This window comes from Andrographis paniculata, unplaced genomic scaffold (genome assembly GCF_009805555.1).
Source record: "Andrographis paniculata isolate CXL003 unplaced genomic scaffold, ASM980555v1 Contig211END, whole genome shotgun sequence".
NCBI lineage: Eukaryota > Viridiplantae > Streptophyta > Magnoliopsida > Lamiales > Acanthaceae > Andrographis > Andrographis paniculata.
This window is the reverse complement of record NW_026137493.1, coordinates 1-17864: the sequence shown is the minus strand read 5'-3', so window position 1 is coordinate 17864 and position 17864 is coordinate 1. Positions and strand designations below refer to the sequence as shown.

General features: G+C 49.6%; 12 non-coding genes across 12 annotated transcripts; all 12 read right to left on the bottom strand.

Moving 5' to 3' along the window:
- Positions 1-541: 541 nt before the first annotated feature.
- LOC127244627 (5S ribosomal RNA) lies at positions 542-660 on the bottom strand. The gene has a single exon (XR_007837260.1). It is a non-coding gene; the product is annotated as a 5S ribosomal RNA (ribosomal RNA).
- Positions 661-1425: 765 nt separating this feature from the next.
- LOC127244626 (5S ribosomal RNA) lies at positions 1426-1544 on the bottom strand. The gene has a single exon (XR_007837259.1). It is a non-coding gene; the product is annotated as a 5S ribosomal RNA (ribosomal RNA).
- A 765-nt stretch (positions 1545-2309) lies between these two features.
- On the bottom strand, positions 2310-2428 carry LOC127244625 (5S ribosomal RNA). The gene has a single exon (XR_007837258.1). It is a non-coding gene; the product is annotated as a 5S ribosomal RNA (ribosomal RNA).
- A 765-nt stretch (positions 2429-3193) lies between these two features.
- LOC127244623 (5S ribosomal RNA) lies at positions 3194-3312 on the bottom strand. Its single transcript, XR_007837257.1, has one exon. It is a non-coding gene; the product is annotated as a 5S ribosomal RNA (ribosomal RNA).
- A 765-nt stretch (positions 3313-4077) lies between these two features.
- Positions 4078-4196, bottom strand: LOC127244622 (5S ribosomal RNA). The gene has a single exon (XR_007837256.1). It is a non-coding gene; the product is annotated as a 5S ribosomal RNA (ribosomal RNA).
- Positions 4197-4961: 765 nt separating this feature from the next.
- On the bottom strand, positions 4962-5080 carry LOC127244621 (5S ribosomal RNA). Its single transcript, XR_007837255.1, has one exon. It is a non-coding gene; the product is annotated as a 5S ribosomal RNA (ribosomal RNA).
- Positions 5081-5845: 765 nt separating this feature from the next.
- LOC127244620 (5S ribosomal RNA) lies at positions 5846-5964 on the bottom strand. Its single transcript, XR_007837254.1, has one exon. It is a non-coding gene; the product is annotated as a 5S ribosomal RNA (ribosomal RNA).
- Positions 5965-6729: 765 nt separating this feature from the next.
- LOC127244664 (5S ribosomal RNA) lies at positions 6730-6848 on the bottom strand. Its single transcript, XR_007837296.1, has one exon. It is a non-coding gene; the product is annotated as a 5S ribosomal RNA (ribosomal RNA).
- A 765-nt stretch (positions 6849-7613) lies between these two features.
- LOC127244654 (5S ribosomal RNA) lies at positions 7614-7732 on the bottom strand. The gene has a single exon (XR_007837286.1). It is a non-coding gene; the product is annotated as a 5S ribosomal RNA (ribosomal RNA).
- Positions 7733-8497: 765 nt separating this feature from the next.
- On the bottom strand, positions 8498-8616 carry LOC127244642 (5S ribosomal RNA). Its single transcript, XR_007837275.1, has one exon. It is a non-coding gene; the product is annotated as a 5S ribosomal RNA (ribosomal RNA).
- Positions 8617-9381: 765 nt separating this feature from the next.
- LOC127244631 (5S ribosomal RNA) lies at positions 9382-9500 on the bottom strand. Its single transcript, XR_007837264.1, has one exon. It is a non-coding gene; the product is annotated as a 5S ribosomal RNA (ribosomal RNA).
- A 764-nt stretch (positions 9501-10264) lies between these two features.
- LOC127244619 (5S ribosomal RNA) lies at positions 10265-10383 on the bottom strand. Its single transcript, XR_007837253.1, has one exon. It is a non-coding gene; the product is annotated as a 5S ribosomal RNA (ribosomal RNA).
- Positions 10384-17864: the final 7481 nt, after the last annotated feature.

The following is a 17864-nucleotide window of genomic DNA, read 5'->3' as shown; positions in this document are numbered from 1 at the left end:
CGGGTAAAGTAGGGCCGGGGCGTCTGAAAGTAAGGACAGAACGCTCAAGCCCGGGGGCAAAAAGAGGGGTGCAACACGAGGACTTCCCAGCGGTGCAACACTTACGGACGGAATTACTCTCGAACGCGCTACGTAGGACCCAGCCCCAGCACCGGTCTCGGCGTCGAGAAATCGAAAAGGAATGCCTACCCTACGGGTAAAATAGGGCCGAGAGATGGGATCCGGTGCGTTCGTGCTGGTATGATCGCACCCGCTAGGGAATGCCCGCCCAAGCTAGTTACGCCGCCTCCCACGGCCGGCGTTCCATCTCGTCTTCTTCGCGGCGGCCGACCGCCACGGCAGTACGTCAGGTTCGGCCGCGGGGGACTCTCCTTCCGTTGTCCTCACACTTACGGACGGAATTACTGCGCTACGCGGGACCCAGCCCCAGCCCGGGTCTCGGCGTCGAGAAATCAAAAGGTTATTCCTACCCTACGGGTAAAATAGGGCCGAGGCGTCTGAAAGTAAGAAACATAACGCTCAAGCCCGGGGGCAAAAAAGAGGGGTGCAACACGAGGACTTCCCAGGGGGTCACCCATCCTAGTACTACTCTCGCCCAAGCACGCTTAACTTCGGAGTTCTGATGGGATCCGGTGCGTTAGTGCTGGTATGATCGCACCCGCTAGGTAATGCGCGCCCAACCTAGTTATGGCGCCTCCCGCGGCCGGCGTTCCATCTCGCCTTCTTTGCGGCGGCCGACGCGCCACGGTAGTACCTCAGGTTCGGCCGCGGGGGACTCTCCCTCCGTTGTCCTCACACGTACGGACGGAATTACTGCGCTACGCGGGACCCAGCCCCAGCCCGGGTCTCGGCGTCGAGAAATCAAAACGTTATAGCCTACCCGACGGGTAAAGTAGGGCCGGGGCGTCTGAAAGTAAGGACAGAACGCTCAAGCCCGGGGGCAAAAAGAGGGGTGCAACACGAGGACTTCCCAGCGGTGCAACACTTACGGACGGAATTACTCTCGAACGCGCTACGTAGGACCCAGCCCCAGCACCGGTCTCGGCGTCGAGAAATCGAAAAGGAATGCCTACCCTACGGGTAAAATAGGGCCGAGAGATGGGATCCGGTGCGTTCGTGCTGGTATGATCGCACCCGCTAGGGAATGCCCGCCCAAGCTAGTTACGCCGCCTCCCACGGCCGGCGTTCCATCTCGTCTTCTTCGCGGCGGCCGACCGCCACGGCAGTACGTCAGGTTCGGCCGCGGGGGACTCTCCTTCCGTTGTCCTCACACTTACGGACGGAATTACTGCGCTACGCGGGACCCAGCCCCAGCCCGGGTCTCGGCGTCGAGAAATCAAAAGGTTATTCCTACCCTACGGGTAAAATAGGGCCGAGGCGTCTGAAAGTAAGAAACATAACGCTCAAGCCCGGGGGCAAAAAAGAGGGGTGCAACACGAGGACTTCCCAGGGGGTCACCCATCCTAGTACTACTCTCGCCCAAGCACGCTTAACTTCGGAGTTCTGATGGGATCCGGTGCGTTAGTGCTGGTATGATCGCACCCGCTAGGTAATGCGCGCCCAACCTAGTTATGGCGCCTCCCGCGGCCGGCGTTCCATCTCGCCTTCTTTGCGGCGGCCGACGCGCCACGGTAGTACCTCAGGTTCGGCCGCGGGGGACTCTCCCTCCGTTGTCCTCACACGTACGGACGGAATTACTGCGCTACGCGGGACCCAGCCCCAGCCCGGGTCTCGGCGTCGAGAAATCAAAACGTTATAGCCTACCCGACGGGTAAAGTAGGGCCGGGGCGTCTGAAAGTAAGGACAGAACGCTCAAGCCCGGGGGCAAAAAGAGGGGTGCAACACGAGGACTTCCCAGCGGTGCAACACTTACGGACGGAATTACTCTCGAACGCGCTACGTAGGACCCAGCCCCAGCACCGGTCTCGGCGTCGAGAAATCGAAAAGGAATGCCTACCCTACGGGTAAAATAGGGCCGAGAGATGGGATCCGGTGCGTTCGTGCTGGTATGATCGCACCCGCTAGGGAATGCCCGCCCAAGCTAGTTACGCCGCCTCCCACGGCCGGCGTTCCATCTCGTCTTCTTCGCGGCGGCCGACCGCCACGGCAGTACGTCAGGTTCGGCCGCGGGGGACTCTCCTTCCGTTGTCCTCACACTTACGGACGGAATTACTGCGCTACGCGGGACCCAGCCCCAGCCCGGGTCTCGGCGTCGAGAAATCAAAAGGTTATTCCTACCCTACGGGTAAAATAGGGCCGAGGCGTCTGAAAGTAAGAAACATAACGCTCAAGCCCGGGGGCAAAAAAGAGGGGTGCAACACGAGGACTTCCCAGGGGGTCACCCATCCTAGTACTACTCTCGCCCAAGCACGCTTAACTTCGGAGTTCTGATGGGATCCGGTGCGTTAGTGCTGGTATGATCGCACCCGCTAGGTAATGCGCGCCCAACCTAGTTATGGCGCCTCCCGCGGCCGGCGTTCCATCTCGCCTTCTTTGCGGCGGCCGACGCGCCACGGTAGTACCTCAGGTTCGGCCGCGGGGGACTCTCCCTCCGTTGTCCTCACACGTACGGACGGAATTACTGCGCTACGCGGGACCCAGCCCCAGCCCGGGTCTCGGCGTCGAGAAATCAAAACGTTATAGCCTACCCGACGGGTAAAGTAGGGCCGGGGCGTCTGAAAGTAAGGACAGAACGCTCAAGCCCGGGGGCAAAAAGAGGGGTGCAACACGAGGACTTCCCAGCGGTGCAACACTTACGGACGGAATTACTCTCGAACGCGCTACGTAGGACCCAGCCCCAGCACCGGTCTCGGCGTCGAGAAATCGAAAAGGAATGCCTACCCTACGGGTAAAATAGGGCCGAGAGATGGGATCCGGTGCGTTCGTGCTGGTATGATCGCACCCGCTAGGGAATGCCCGCCCAAGCTAGTTACGCCGCCTCCCACGGCCGGCGTTCCATCTCGTCTTCTTCGCGGCGGCCGACCGCCACGGCAGTACGTCAGGTTCGGCCGCGGGGGACTCTCCTTCCGTTGTCCTCACACTTACGGACGGAATTACTGCGCTACGCGGGACCCAGCCCCAGCCCGGGTCTCGGCGTCGAGAAATCAAAAGGTTATTCCTACCCTACGGGTAAAATAGGGCCGAGGCGTCTGAAAGTAAGAAACATAACGCTCAAGCCCGGGGGCAAAAAAGAGGGGTGCAACACGAGGACTTCCCAGGGGGTCACCCATCCTAGTACTACTCTCGCCCAAGCACGCTTAACTTCGGAGTTCTGATGGGATCCGGTGCGTTAGTGCTGGTATGATCGCACCCGCTAGGTAATGCGCGCCCAACCTAGTTATGGCGCCTCCCGCGGCCGGCGTTCCATCTCGCCTTCTTTGCGGCGGCCGACGCGCCACGGTAGTACCTCAGGTTCGGCCGCGGGGGACTCTCCCTCCGTTGTCCTCACACGTACGGACGGAATTACTGCGCTACGCGGGACCCAGCCCCAGCCCGGGTCTCGGCGTCGAGAAATCAAAACGTTATAGCCTACCCGACGGGTAAAGTAGGGCCGGGGCGTCTGAAAGTAAGGACAGAACGCTCAAGCCCGGGGGCAAAAAGAGGGGTGCAACACGAGGACTTCCCAGCGGTGCAACACTTACGGACGGAATTACTCTCGAACGCGCTACGTAGGACCCAGCCCCAGCACCGGTCTCGGCGTCGAGAAATCGAAAAGGAATGCCTACCCTACGGGTAAAATAGGGCCGAGAGATGGGATCCGGTGCGTTCGTGCTGGTATGATCGCACCCGCTAGGGAATGCCCGCCCAAGCTAGTTACGCCGCCTCCCACGGCCGGCGTTCCATCTCGTCTTCTTCGCGGCGGCCGACCGCCACGGCAGTACGTCAGGTTCGGCCGCGGGGGACTCTCCTTCCGTTGTCCTCACACTTACGGACGGAATTACTGCGCTACGCGGGACCCAGCCCCAGCCCGGGTCTCGGCGTCGAGAAATCAAAAGGTTATTCCTACCCTACGGGTAAAATAGGGCCGAGGCGTCTGAAAGTAAGAAACATAACGCTCAAGCCCGGGGGCAAAAAAGAGGGGTGCAACACGAGGACTTCCCAGGGGGTCACCCATCCTAGTACTACTCTCGCCCAAGCACGCTTAACTTCGGAGTTCTGATGGGATCCGGTGCGTTAGTGCTGGTATGATCGCACCCGCTAGGTAATGCGCGCCCAACCTAGTTATGGCGCCTCCCGCGGCCGGCGTTCCATCTCGCCTTCTTTGCGGCGGCCGACGCGCCACGGTAGTACCTCAGGTTCGGCCGCGGGGGACTCTCCCTCCGTTGTCCTCACACGTACGGACGGAATTACTGCGCTACGCGGGACCCAGCCCCAGCCCGGGTCTCGGCGTCGAGAAATCAAAACGTTATAGCCTACCCGACGGGTAAAGTAGGGCCGGGGCGTCTGAAAGTAAGGACAGAACGCTCAAGCCCGGGGGCAAAAAGAGGGGTGCAACACGAGGACTTCCCAGCGGTGCAACACTTACGGACGGAATTACTCTCGAACGCGCTACGTAGGACCCAGCCCCAGCACCGGTCTCGGCGTCGAGAAATCGAAAAGGAATGCCTACCCTACGGGTAAAATAGGGCCGAGAGATGGGATCCGGTGCGTTCGTGCTGGTATGATCGCACCCGCTAGGGAATGCCCGCCCAAGCTAGTTACGCCGCCTCCCACGGCCGGCGTTCCATCTCGTCTTCTTCGCGGCGGCCGACCGCCACGGCAGTACGTCAGGTTCGGCCGCGGGGGACTCTCCTTCCGTTGTCCTCACACTTACGGACGGAATTACTGCGCTACGCGGGACCCAGCCCCAGCCCGGGTCTCGGCGTCGAGAAATCAAAAGGTTATTCCTACCCTACGGGTAAAATAGGGCCGAGGCGTCTGAAAGTAAGAAACATAACGCTCAAGCCCGGGGGCAAAAAAGAGGGGTGCAACACGAGGACTTCCCAGGGGGTCACCCATCCTAGTACTACTCTCGCCCAAGCACGCTTAACTTCGGAGTTCTGATGGGATCCGGTGCGTTAGTGCTGGTATGATCGCACCCGCTAGGTAATGCGCGCCCAACCTAGTTATGGCGCCTCCCGCGGCCGGCGTTCCATCTCGCCTTCTTTGCGGCGGCCGACGCGCCACGGTAGTACCTCAGGTTCGGCCGCGGGGGACTCTCCCTCCGTTGTCCTCACACGTACGGACGGAATTACTGCGCTACGCGGGACCCAGCCCCAGCCCGGGTCTCGGCGTCGAGAAATCAAAACGTTATAGCCTACCCGACGGGTAAAGTAGGGCCGGGGCGTCTGAAAGTAAGGACAGAACGCTCAAGCCCGGGGGCAAAAAGAGGGGTGCAACACGAGGACTTCCCAGCGGTGCAACACTTACGGACGGAATTACTCTCGAACGCGCTACGTAGGACCCAGCCCCAGCACCGGTCTCGGCGTCGAGAAATCGAAAAGGAATGCCTACCCTACGGGTAAAATAGGGCCGAGAGATGGGATCCGGTGCGTTCGTGCTGGTATGATCGCACCCGCTAGGGAATGCCCGCCCAAGCTAGTTACGCCGCCTCCCACGGCCGGCGTTCCATCTCGTCTTCTTCGCGGCGGCCGACCGCCACGGCAGTACGTCAGGTTCGGCCGCGGGGGACTCTCCTTCCGTTGTCCTCACACTTACGGACGGAATTACTGCGCTACGCGGGACCCAGCCCCAGCCCGGGTCTCGGCGTCGAGAAATCAAAAGGTTATTCCTACCCTACGGGTAAAATAGGGCCGAGGCGTCTGAAAGTAAGAAACATAACGCTCAAGCCCGGGGGCAAAAAAGAGGGGTGCAACACGAGGACTTCCCAGGGGGTCACCCATCCTAGTACTACTCTCGCCCAAGCACGCTTAACTTCGGAGTTCTGATGGGATCCGGTGCGTTAGTGCTGGTATGATCGCACCCGCTAGGTAATGCGCGCCCAACCTAGTTATGGCGCCTCCCGCGGCCGGCGTTCCATCTCGCCTTCTTTGCGGCGGCCGACGCGCCACGGTAGTACCTCAGGTTCGGCCGCGGGGGACTCTCCCTCCGTTGTCCTCACACGTACGGACGGAATTACTGCGCTACGCGGGACCCAGCCCCAGCCCGGGTCTCGGCGTCGAGAAATCAAAACGTTATAGCCTACCCGACGGGTAAAGTAGGGCCGGGGCGTCTGAAAGTAAGGACAGAACGCTCAAGCCCGGGGGCAAAAAGAGGGGTGCAACACGAGGACTTCCCAGCGGTGCAACACTTACGGACGGAATTACTCTCGAACGCGCTACGTAGGACCCAGCCCCAGCACCGGTCTCGGCGTCGAGAAATCGAAAAGGAATGCCTACCCTACGGGTAAAATAGGGCCGAGAGATGGGATCCGGTGCGTTCGTGCTGGTATGATCGCACCCGCTAGGGAATGCCCGCCCAAGCTAGTTACGCCGCCTCCCACGGCCGGCGTTCCATCTCGTCTTCTTCGCGGCGGCCGACCGCCACGGCAGTACGTCAGGTTCGGCCGCGGGGGACTCTCCTTCCGTTGTCCTCACACTTACGGACGGAATTACTGCGCTACGCGGGACCCAGCCCCAGCCCGGGTCTCGGCGTCGAGAAATCAAAAGGTTATTCCTACCCTACGGGTAAAATAGGGCCGAGGCGTCTGAAAGTAAGAAACATAACGCTCAAGCCCGGGGGCAAAAAAGAGGGGTGCAACACGAGGACTTCCCAGGGGGTCACCCATCCTAGTACTACTCTCGCCCAAGCACGCTTAACTTCGGAGTTCTGATGGGATCCGGTGCGTTAGTGCTGGTATGATCGCACCCGCTAGGTAATGCGCGCCCAACCTAGTTATGGCGCCTCCCGCGGCCGGCGTTCCATCTCGCCTTCTTTGCGGCGGCCGACGCGCCACGGTAGTACCTCAGGTTCGGCCGCGGGGGACTCTCCCTCCGTTGTCCTCACACGTACGGACGGAATTACTGCGCTACGCGGGACCCAGCCCCAGCCCGGGTCTCGGCGTCGAGAAATCAAAACGTTATAGCCTACCCGACGGGTAAAGTAGGGCCGGGGCGTCTGAAAGTAAGGACAGAACGCTCAAGCCCGGGGGCAAAAAGAGGGGTGCAACACGAGGACTTCCCAGCGGTGCAACACTTACGGACGGAATTACTCTCGAACGCGCTACGTAGGACCCAGCCCCAGCACCGGTCTCGGCGTCGAGAAATCGAAAAGGAATGCCTACCCTACGGGTAAAATAGGGCCGAGAGATGGGATCCGGTGCGTTCGTGCTGGTATGATCGCACCCGCTAGGGAATGCCCGCCCAAGCTAGTTACGCCGCCTCCCACGGCCGGCGTTCCATCTCGTCTTCTTCGCGGCGGCCGACCGCCACGGCAGTACGTCAGGTTCGGCCGCGGGGGACTCTCCTTCCGTTGTCCTCACACTTACGGACGGAATTACTGCGCTACGCGGGACCCAGCCCCAGCCCGGGTCTCGGCGTCGAGAAATCAAAAGGTTATTCCTACCCTACGGGTAAAATAGGGCCGAGGCGTCTGAAAGTAAGAAACATAACGCTCAAGCCCGGGGGCAAAAAAGAGGGGTGCAACACGAGGACTTCCCAGGGGGTCACCCATCCTAGTACTACTCTCGCCCAAGCACGCTTAACTTCGGAGTTCTGATGGGATCCGGTGCGTTAGTGCTGGTATGATCGCACCCGCTAGGTAATGCGCGCCCAACCTAGTTATGGCGCCTCCCGCGGCCGGCGTTCCATCTCGCCTTCTTTGCGGCGGCCGACGCGCCACGGTAGTACCTCAGGTTCGGCCGCGGGGGACTCTCCCTCCGTTGTCCTCACACGTACGGACGGAATTACTGCGCTACGCGGGACCCAGCCCCAGCCCGGGTCTCGGCGTCGAGAAATCAAAACGTTATAGCCTACCCGACGGGTAAAGTAGGGCCGGGGCGTCTGAAAGTAAGGACAGAACGCTCAAGCCCGGGGGCAAAAAGAGGGGTGCAACACGAGGACTTCCCAGCGGTGCAACACTTACGGACGGAATTACTCTCGAACGCGCTACGTAGGACCCAGCCCCAGCACCGGTCTCGGCGTCGAGAAATCGAAAAGGAATGCCTACCCTACGGGTAAAATAGGGCCGAGAGATGGGATCCGGTGCGTTCGTGCTGGTATGATCGCACCCGCTAGGGAATGCCCGCCCAAGCTAGTTACGCCGCCTCCCACGGCCGGCGTTCCATCTCGTCTTCTTCGCGGCGGCCGACCGCCACGGCAGTACGTCAGGTTCGGCCGCGGGGGACTCTCCTTCCGTTGTCCTCACACTTACGGACGGAATTACTGCGCTACGCGGGACCCAGCCCCAGCCCGGGTCTCGGCGTCGAGAAATCAAAAGGTTATTCCTACCCTACGGGTAAAATAGGGCCGAGGCGTCTGAAAGTAAGAAACATAACGCTCAAGCCCGGGGGCAAAAAAGAGGGGTGCAACACGAGGACTTCCCAGGGGGTCACCCATCCTAGTACTACTCTCGCCCAAGCACGCTTAACTTCGGAGTTCTGATGGGATCCGGTGCGTTAGTGCTGGTATGATCGCACCCGCTAGGTAATGCGCGCCCAACCTAGTTATGGCGCCTCCCGCGGCCGGCGTTCCATCTCGCCTTCTTTGCGGCGGCCGACGCGCCACGGTAGTACCTCAGGTTCGGCCGCGGGGGACTCTCCCTCCGTTGTCCTCACACGTACGGACGGAATTACTGCGCTACGCGGGACCCAGCCCCAGCCCGGGTCTCGGCGTCGAGAAATCAAAACGTTATAGCCTACCCGACGGGTAAAGTAGGGCCGGGGCGTCTGAAAGTAAGGACAGAACGCTCAAGCCCGGGGGCAAAAAGAGGGGTGCAACACGAGGACTTCCCAGCGGTGCAACACTTACGGACGGAATTACTCTCGAACGCGCTACGTAGGACCCAGCCCCAGCACCGGTCTCGGCGTCGAGAAATCGAAAAGGAATGCCTACCCTACGGGTAAAATAGGGCCGAGAGATGGGATCCGGTGCGTTCGTGCTGGTATGATCGCACCCGCTAGGGAATGCCCGCCCAAGCTAGTTACGCCGCCTCCCACGGCCGGCGTTCCATCTCGTCTTCTTCGCGGCGGCCGACCGCCACGGCAGTACGTCAGGTTCGGCCGCGGGGGACTCTCCTTCCGTTGTCCTCACACTTACGGACGGAATTACTGCGCTACGCGGGACCCAGCCCCAGCCCGGGTCTCGGCGTCGAGAAATCAAAAGGTTATTCCTACCCTACGGGTAAAATAGGGCCGAGGCGTCTGAAAGTAAGAAACATAACGCTCAAGCCCGGGGGCAAAAAAGAGGGGTGCAACACGAGGACTTCCCAGGGGGTCACCCATCCTAGTACTACTCTCGCCCAAGCACGCTTAACTTCGGAGTTCTGATGGGATCCGGTGCGTTAGTGCTGGTATGATCGCACCCGCTAGGTAATGCGCGCCCAACCTAGTTATGGCGCCTCCCGCGGCCGGCGTTCCATCTCGCCTTCTTTGCGGCGGCCGACGCGCCACGGTAGTACCTCAGGTTCGGCCGCGGGGGACTCTCCCTCCGTTGTCCTCACACGTACGGACGGAATTACTGCGCTACGCGGGACCCAGCCCCAGCCCGGGTCTCGGCGTCGAGAAATCAAAACGTTATAGCCTACCCGACGGGTAAAGTAGGGCCGGGGCGTCTGAAAGTAAGGACAGAACGCTCAAGCCCGGGGGCAAAAAGAGGGGTGCAACACGAGGACTTCCCAGCGGTGCAACACTTACGGACGGAATTACTCTCGAACGCGCTACGTAGGACCCAGCCCCAGCACCGGTCTCGGCGTCGAGAAATCGAAAAGGAATGCCTACCCTACGGGTAAAATAGGGCCGAGAGATGGGATCCGGTGCGTTCGTGCTGGTATGATCGCACCCGCTAGGGAATGCCCGCCCAAGCTAGTTACGCCGCCTCCCACGGCCGGCGTTCCATCTCGTCTTCTTCGCGGCGGCCGACCGCCACGGCAGTACGTCAGGTTCGGCCGCGGGGGACTCTCCTTCCGTTGTCCTCACACTTACGGACGGAATTACTGCGCTACGCGGGACCCAGCCCCAGCCCGGGTCTCGGCGTCGAGAAATCAAAAGGTTATTCCTACCCTACGGGTAAAATAGGGCCGAGGCGTCTGAAAGTAAGAACATAACGCTCAATCCCGGGGGCAAAAAAGAGGGGTGCAACACGAGGACTTCCCAGGGGGTCACCCATCCTAGTACTACTCTCGCCCAAGCACGCTTAACTTCGGAGTTCTGATGGGATCCGGTGCGTTAGTGCTGGTATGATCGCACCCGCTAGGTAACGTGCCACGATTTTGTGGGCTGCAATAATTGTCGTCCACCCAATATGTGTGTTGTCCTTTTGACCTGAATGGGCCGCCGTCCACACCAAAACCTTATACTAAAATTAAAATATTATAATTATAGTTATTGCTCACAGACATAACACCAATTCTATTCTTAATAATAGTTATAATAATAAATATCCTAAATATTTAGGTGTAGGATTTGAACTCATGACCAAAGGAAAAATAAGATGTATGATCCAATATACTAAATTATCTTATATTGATTATGTAATTAAGTTTATAAGGCACTTTAAAACATTTAAGTTATTTTTTCTATAATTTTAGTTCTTCATACATGAAATTAACACCAAAAGAATGTCGTTGAGTTGCTCATTCGAGAAAAGCAAATTTCCATTTCTATATATAATAATTTGAATATTTAGCGGTGACCGTAATTTACCTTCAAAATCAAATTAACTATAGAAAATGAATGTTTTTTTGAAATCTAAGGCTCGAAAATCCCCGTAGGGAATTTTCATTGCGTAGATCTTTTCGAGCTACCCAAATTCAAAAAAAATTCGTCCAAAATGGAGTTTTCTAGGAAAAGTTACGTCCTTTCAAAGTTTTATGCCAAAACCACATAATATAATGTCATGTCTATATGTAATTTAGAAGCTACCATAGATATAAATCTCACTCTCACTCTCGGTATAGAGGTGGACAGGTCAAAGGTTAGTGTAATCGAGAAGATGACAGCGCCTAAGAATGAGAAGGTTGGCCGAAGTTTCCTTGGCCACGCTGGTGTCTACAGAACATTCATTAAGGACTTCAGCAAAATCAAATAACCATTGACCGTGTTGTTGTGCAAGGAGGCTAAGTTTGACTGGACGAGCTATTGTGAAAAGGTATTCAAACTTCTGAAGGAAAAGCTTATCATTGCTCCCATAGTTTCTCCACCAGTGTCAAGCAAGCCATTCAACTGATGTTGGATGCAAGCAACTACACCGTCGGCGCTGTTCTAGGACAAAAGTCTGAGTCAAAGCTGAATGTGTAAAACAGGACTCTACACACCACTCAAAGAAATTATACTACAATTGAGAAAGAGCTGCTAGCCATTGTCTTCGCTATCGAGAAAATCAGACAATATTTGATCGGGAGCAAGACCATAGTCCATACAGATCACACAACTATAAAGTATTTGATGGAGAAGAAGGAGACAAAGACCCACTTGATTCGATGGGTGCTTCTGATTTAAGAATCAGATATAGAGATCAAGGACCGAAGAGAAAATAGAATTTTGTCACTGATCATCTGAGTAGACTGCGACGAAATGAATCTTTTCATGACGAAAACATGTACCTTATGCAAGGAAAGGAGCCATGGTTTGGAGACTTGGCTAATTTTCTGGCTACAGAACATTTTCCCGCTAAAACGTCTTCTTAGTATCGGAAAGAAGTATTTTAGGATGAGCCATATTTGTTCAACATCGGCTCTAATGGGATTATTCATTGCTGTGTAGCGGAATCAAAAGTCCCCCATGATTTTAGATCAAAGTCATGGTTCTCATGTAAGAGGGCATTTCGCGGGCCAGCGGATAGCTGCCAAAGTTTTGCAGTCAGGCTTCTATTGGCCTACCCTACAAAAAGATGTTGATACCTATGCTCAATCTTGCGACAAGTGCCAAATATTAGGGATATCTCAAAGAGAGATGATATGCCTTATACTGAAATAATGTTTGTTGATATCTTTGATATATGGGGGATAGATTTTATGGGTGCATTTCTGATTCTAATGGGAAGCTTTATATTCCCGTAGGTGTGGATTACGTAAGCAAGTGGGTTGAAGTGCAAGTGCTCCTTACTTATGATTCTCGCTCAGTTATCCGCTTCCTCAAATACACTCTATTTCAGAGATTTGGAGTTCTTAGGACCATAATTAGCGATGAAGGCAACCATTTTGTTAATAGGGCGTTGCAAGCCTGTCTGCAGCAGTAAAGTGTTCGCCAACATATGACTACTCCCTATCACCCGCAAGCAAGCAGTCAGGTGGAAGTTTTTAACAAAGATATTAAACATATCCTCTAAATCACAACCAACATGAGTCGCAAGCAAGAATTGGGCTGAGAAATTAGATGATGCACTCTGGGCTTACATAAATGCCTTCAAGACGCTTATTGGGATGTCCAAGGTATTACTGTATGATTCTAGGCTTCACTTATCCAAGGAAAATTAAAATTTCGGTGGACTGAGCCGTATATAGTTAAATAAGTTCTTCCAAGATGAGTCATAACAATCAATGATGTGAACTCTTTAAGAGAATCAAATTCCTTCCTTGTCAATGGAGGCATATGGAACCGTATAGAGAAGGGCATGTTTTACAACAACCCAAAGCGGAGATTAATCTGTTGGAGATTCAGTGAGCTCACTCTATGATAAGAATTGGAACCCAACATCCAGAATTGCCTAATCTTATATTCGTCCAAGTTTTACTACTTCCTTTAATCCCTTTCTAAGCTTAGCCCCTTATCACTTTCCTATAATAAATTACATGTGTTTGTAGTTAGACTTACTACTTTCATAGTTAGACTTGTTATTTTGTGGTTAGAATCATCGCCTGCCAGCGATGGCATTCTCGCTTTGATAGTATAGTTAATTCTGCATTCTTAGGTAGAAGTCCTGCTCGCCAGCTGACACCTTATCGCTTCTACTTAGAATAGTTTATCACCATCCTAGATTAGTTTATCGCTTTTATTAGATTAGTTTAATTTATTTCCTAGATTTGAACTTAATGCTTTATTTATGCTTTGACACAGCTCTGGATCACCCAAACCCGAACTTAGACGGACTGATTGCAACCCGGACTCATTCAAAGTTACTTGTTTGCTTAGAGGTTGTGATCCCTTGATCTTAATCAAAATATATGGTTTAGGTTAGCTTGCCACTTAAGATGTGGGCTTAGATTAATTTTTCATTTAGTCTATATGCCTTGTTTCTTTCTTGTTGAACACACAATTTAGACACGAGAAACAATTAAAGAGGGTTTACCCTAGCTACCTTTGAAGAGATTCCTTGGAGTTGGAGTGATTCCATCCGCCAAGAGGGAAAATCAATTTTTTCAGCTATGGATGCATTTGCGTGAGAGACGGAAAATGCATCGGCAGCTTCAGACAGTCCACAGATTCTCGAAAGTGTTTGCTCGAGAGAAGTGATTGCTTTTGGAATTCGATTTATCCTTTTCTTCTTTCGATTCTTCATTTGTATGTTTGAGTTACTGTTCCCGAATATATTAGATATTTTATTTTTGAGTTTGATTCATGGAGATGATCCTAATCCATGTCACGCTTTCGTAGAATAAGTTAGTTATAATGATCCTCTTAGTCTGAGTCTGACCTAAGCCACCCATCTCCCCACTTGTTTCATTCTGATTCAAGCTGGATGAGCATTTAATCGCTTGTCCAGTATTCACTACCAAAAAATGGCTATTTGTACCGGTTAAAAAACTGCTACAAATGGCCATTTTTTTGTTATAAAAAGCTATTTGTAACGATTTTGTACCATATTTTGACCGGTGCATATACTTGCTATAAAAAGTCTCTGTACCAAAATATTTTTGTTACAAAAAGTGGCCGGTCAACGCACTTCTTAATCACTTATTGTAACGGTTTTTGGAACACGAACTTTAAATTTTCGATGAATTTGAAACGGATATTTCTCGTAATAAAAGAACCGTTACATTAAATGTTCATCTATTTGTAACAACACTTGTTATGGTATAATTTTTGTTACAATAGCTTATTGTCAAAAAAACTATTTAAAACAACGTTAAAACATTTTGTAACGGTATTTGTAACGACGACAACTTCGTAAAAAAAAAATTTTATTCTTATTCTTTCAATAAAACCTGTATGATACGAAAAACACTCGCAAATGATATTACAAAATATAAGAATATTACATAAAATATCAATTGCACTAAGTACGCATTGTCTAGAAACATAACTACTTCGCAATTCGGCGTAATATATATGACAAAGCATAAAAACAAACATACAAAAAAGTAGAAAATGCAAGTTCAACCAACGAAAAGGAGGTCAGCATCAATCCACAAACAAAAGTTAATCATCATAGAATCACATGTCACACTGCCACGCCTCATGCAGCGTCAAATTGAACGTACACGGCAGTTTCGGGCGACGAACAAGCTGCAAACATAGTGCAAAAGTATATAAGAATTTAGTCGAGATGGAGCCTATCTTGATGACACAAATGTAAAACAAAAAATATAGAACAACATAAATAGAATTATAGCATGGACCCTATCTTGATGACACCCGGACCAACATCCATACAACAACACAATTATAGAACAACCAACATACATGACAATTACGGGCGATAAGTGAGCTGCCAACATTGTGCAAAATTACATAAGAATTTACTTGCAAGATGGTTAAGTTATAATTTAATAGAAAGTCTTATAAATATGATTACGTACATCTTTGAATATCCAGTCGATTGGCTTGACGCGGACAACCTCACCGAGTATTTGTGCTCTAGGTATCGTCTGTAAAATGAGCGCGGCCTCCGGAATGGTAGCAGCCATGACAAAAACCTTCACTATGTCAATGGTATCACCTACGGATATATAAAGAAAACATGTGCATATCATCGAAAATAAAAAGCAACTCACAAAATATTTAATCGCTATAAAATATTAAAGAAATTAATTCAAACATTTTAGCATATGTAAAATTGTAAAATATAGAAGACATAAATATAATTATGGCATATACCTTATCTTGATGACGCCCGGACCAACATCCGTACAACATCACAATTATAAAACAACAAGCAGTATAATCAATTTATTTGATACATATGAAAGTTGTTTGTTTAAACAACCAACTTAAACATGTATTGATTCAACAACCAAATTTTCATATTCAAGTTCTTTTGGAATAAAATAGAATAAAAAGAAATATCTACAGGTTTTAGGAAAAGGTGGTAGGATGCAATGCACAGATAAGTCTATATTTTACCCGTGGATTCCCACCCTCACATGAATAAATGATTTTTACTGATTCCATCTTCTATGATAAAATGAAATATGAAACATGGAGCAGGGCTATCTATGACTTATATTACAAATTTACAACAAATCAAAACATAACTAATCTAACTAAATTAAACTAAAGCAGACCAATTAGAGATTACAAAACAAACTTTATGATACATTATATACAAAAAAACTGAACCTAAAAAATATATTATCTAAGGCTAAAAACAATAGTAGAACACCTAAATAAAATACAAGATTGGAAGAATCTAATTTCTTAAGCTAATTAATTCTAATGGATCCACTACGTTAATATCTAAGTAACACATTCTACTACAAAACCAAATAGTTAGTAAGCTAAGAGACTAAAGTTAATTCTTAAATCTAACACAAACAAACAAACATGAAGCAAACTAAATATTCTATCTATATAGCAAGCAAACTCCCTTGATTATGTAGGTGCTGCAACCCAACTTTTTAATCACTTTAACCATTAAACAAATTGAAAAAAATATTATGCAAGCAAAGCTCATAATAAAGAATAATTATTTATATTAAATGAAAGCTAAACATATACAGTTTTTCTCTGATAGATCAATAAAAAATTATTCATAATGCATTTATTGTTATCAGAGAGAAAAAAAAACTATTAGAGAATATAAGACAAATTCATGGAAAATACCTCCTAAGAGTGCGGTTGCGAGATATTGTTCATGGTGCCTACAATAAACTCAATAAACCAATTGCTCCACCTATATCCAATATTCCTTTTATTGTAAAATTAAATTGGATGCTGCAATCTCTAATTAAGGTTTCACTATCAAATATGATTCCAAAAACTTGAGTACAAATGAAAGGGGCCATTTTTGCATGTGCAGTCTCACAATCACGCAGACTATATTACATTATCTACAATTGGTGTAGGTAGCAATATTATTATTACTTGTTTCAGCACTTGTCATTTTTGTCCTATTTGTTCACACATTTTGACAAACTTTCAACTTCTTAGTTCACTAAATGAAATCAATTGAACATATACACAAATTTTACTGCGTGCAATTAAGATAATGCTAAAACAACCCTGTAAGTTTTTTTGAAGTGAAAATTATCATGTTCTGAGACAATTTTTAAGTAGGGATAAATTGGTTAATGAACCAAACTAAAACAAGCATCAATTCATGGTAAGCTCAATAATTTCAACAGAAAAATAATTAGCATACTAGATGGCCTAGAAATTACACTCAAAAGACAAGTTTCAAGCTCAATACTTTCAATGCAATGTTGATCAATATGTGAAAAACTAACACTTGTAAGCCATAAATAACCTTTTTAGTGTAAGATGTTAAACTTGAGTATTCACAGGAATAGAACTACATATCCACCAATTCAAATAGATTCCAAAGCAAACAGTGCAGTTTCAAGCTGCCAAAGCAGTTTCAGACCTCTAATTTATGAAAATTTTGGAGTGTTGATCATAACATAAAAAAAGCAAGCAGTAGCAGCAAATTGATTTAAATTAAGATCTAAAAAAGTCAGACATATGATCAACTTCAAGGATCTCCAAGTTCAGCTGTCGAGGAGAATCGTAGTATCAAACCATGGGATCTGTTTCATTATTTGTAACTTTTAAGTTTCTTTTTTATTCATAATATAGTTGAAATCAATTTGGATTCAACACAAGATTCAATTATCTATTCCAAATACAAAAAAATCGGAATTGGCTAGATAATTATTTCAAGAACATCAAGAAATTCTTAAGCTCTACTAAAAACACTTTTTGATTTTCAAAAAGTTCGATTAAGCTACTAAATTTTAGGCAATATCGATTTAGACTAGAAATTAATTAGAAATAGTGGAGGTTAATCATAACAATAACAAAATCGATTTTCTCAGCTCCATAAAGAACTCGAATAAAATAGAACTCAGCCTGGATGCACAGAAGCAGAAAAATTAGATCAATAAACATGTTGATTTTCACTAAAGAAATACCGAACGAACTAAAATTTTCCAAAGAATTACCCCGGACAACTGATTTTTAGAAAATAACAATTAAAGGACAGATTTTCACTGACCAGAAAATATTATAAAAAAAACTTACCAGAATCCAGACTGTGGTTGCGCACCAGCCGTCGCCGGTCGCTCGAGAGGAGAGAATCACAGACGCGCTTGTTTGAATTGGGGGATGAGTCACCATCACCCAGAAAGAGAGAATCGCAGACCGCTATTGGAATTGAAGGATTGAAAATGGGTTAGGACAGACTTGCGAAAAAAAAAAAACTAAAGAACCATCCAAGTTTAATTCCTTCTGGAATTCCTTTCGTATTGCGAAGAAAAAAATTGTCTTCCCAAAAAAAAAAACATTTTAATTTTAGTGAAGAAGAACAAATAAAACAAAAAAGACAAGAATTGGGGGGAGGGGCGGCGTTCAATTC